This window comes from Rhinopithecus bieti, unplaced genomic scaffold (genome assembly GCF_001698545.2).
Source record: "Rhinopithecus bieti isolate Rb0 unplaced genomic scaffold, ASM169854v2 scaffold_44159, whole genome shotgun sequence".
Classification (NCBI taxonomy): Eukaryota; Metazoa; Chordata; class Mammalia; order Primates; family Cercopithecidae; genus Rhinopithecus; species Rhinopithecus bieti.
Window position 1 is genome coordinate 1,095,280 of NW_016818573.1, and position 2,129 is coordinate 1,097,408.

A 2,129-nucleotide genomic window follows, 5' to 3' on the forward strand; every position below is an offset into this window, starting at 1 on the left:
GCAGCCTCGGAGGTGCCCGCCGGAGTCCGGCGCTTTCCAGGCGCCGGGTGCTGGGAGGGGCGCGGAAAGAAGGAAAGGAAAGGTGCAAGCCCTGGGGGTGGGGTGGGGGGGGTGGGCGGAAATCGGGGCGCCAGAGCAGAGGCAAGGAGGGACCCAGTGCAGACCGGGAGCAAGGGAGACAACTCCCGGTGCAGGTGCAGGTTTCTGGGTTTGGAGCAGCTGGATGTGAAAGGGCGAGGTTCAGAGGCCACACCTGTGCTTGGGGAGCTGCTCTGGAAGATGGCACTGAGCACCTGGCGCCGGCCACGCCCCGTGTGCTCATTTCATTACCCACTTTCACCGCCGGTGCCCAATGGGACGCTGAGCTGCAGTTTGTGAGGGGTACTGTGCAGGTGACAGAAGCACAGGCTCTGAGGGCACCTGAGAGAGTGCCCCCGGGCGTCCTGGCTGTTTGTTGTCATCAAAGAAGGCTGCGGGATTCCATTTTACGAATAACAGAATCTAAGCTAGAACCCAGAGCGCTGACTCGTAGGCCAGTGTTCTTTTCCCAACTGCGCTGTCATTACCGATATGGGAATATCTTTGGGGTTTTTGTTTGTTTGTTTGTTTTTTGAGACAGAGTCTGGCTCTGTTGCCCAGGCCGGAATGCAGTGGCGTGATTCCGGCTCACCACAACCTCCGCCTCCCGGGTTCAAGAGATTCTCCTGTGTCAGCCTCCCAAGTAGCTGGGGTTACAAGCGCTTACCACCACACCTGGCTCATTTTTGTGTTTGTAGTAGACACAGGTTTTTACCATGTTGGCCAGGCTGGTCTTGAACTTCTGACCTCAAGTGATCCGCCCGCCTCCGCCTCCCCAAGTGCTAGTACCCGCGTGAGCCACCGTACCGGACCCGATATGAGAATATCGTAACAGGACGTGTGAAGGAAGAGTTAGACTCTACATGTACCTGGAAACCATTCTTGTTAACTGGTACAAATGAGGATCTTAGTTCCCAGATCTCCCTGCCTTTAAAAAGGGAGTAATAGGCTGGGCGCGGTGGCTCAAGCCTGTAATCCCAGCACTTTGGGAGGCCGAGACGGGCGGATCACGAGGTCAGGAGATCGAGACCATCCTGGCTAATACGGTGAAACCCCGTCTCTACTAAAATACAAAACTAGCCGGGCGAGGTGGCGGGCGCCTGTAGTCCCAGCTACTCGGGAGGCTGAGGCAGGAGAATGGCATAAACCCGGGAGGCGGAGCTTGCAGTGAGCTGAGATCTGGCCACTGTACTCCAGTCCGGGCGACAGAGCGAGACTCCGCCTCAAAAAAAAAAAAAAAGGGAGTAATAATTTTCCTTGTGTTGCCTCCCTGTAAAAGAAAAAATCTGTTTGCATGAGTAATAATGGGAGTTGGCCGGTTGCGGTGGGTAGCCTGTATTCCCAGCACTTTGGGAGGCGGAGGCGGGCAGATCACTTGAAATCAAGGAGTTCAAGACCATCCTGGCCAACATGAGGAAACTCCGTCTCTGCAAAAAATACAAAAATTAGTGGTGGCTCACGCCTGTAATCCCAGCACTTTGGGAGGCTGAGGCAGGTGGATCACCTGAGGTCCAGAGTTCGAGACCAGCCTGACCAAAATGGAGAAACCCCGTCACTACTAAAAATACAAAATTAGCCAGGCGTGGTGTCACATACCTGTAATCCCAGCTACTTGGGAGGCTGAGGCAGAAGAATTGCTTGAACACGGGGGTCGCAGGTGTTTGGCACATCAGGGATTCAAATCCAGGTATGGAGTGCAGTGGCCTGATCAGGACTCACTTTAGCCTCAACCTTCTGGGCTCAAGAGATCCTCCTGCCTCAGCCTCCCCAGTGGCTGAGACCACAGGCACACACCACCACGCTGGGCTAATTTTTGTTGTTGTTAGTAGAGATAAGGTCTCAGTATGTTGTCCAGGCTGATCTCAAACTGGTGAGCTCAAATGATCCTTCCACCCCGACCTCCCAAAGTGCTGGGATTACAAGCATAAGCTACCACGCAGGGCAGCATTAGCACTCTTAAATAGTATTCTGACCCTCAAAAGTGTTGATTTAATGAAAGATTAAGATGATTCATAACCAGATGTCACTCTTTTTTTTTTTTTTTTTTTTTT

General features: G+C 53.2%; 1 protein-coding gene across 17 annotated transcripts in view; it reads left to right on the forward strand.

Moving 5' to 3' along the window:
- The window catches only part of LOC108518691 (CAAX prenyl protease 2), a 106,967-nt gene that overhangs the window by 1,374 nt on the left and 103,464 nt on the right, over positions 1-2,129 (forward strand). The window lies entirely within an intron of this gene.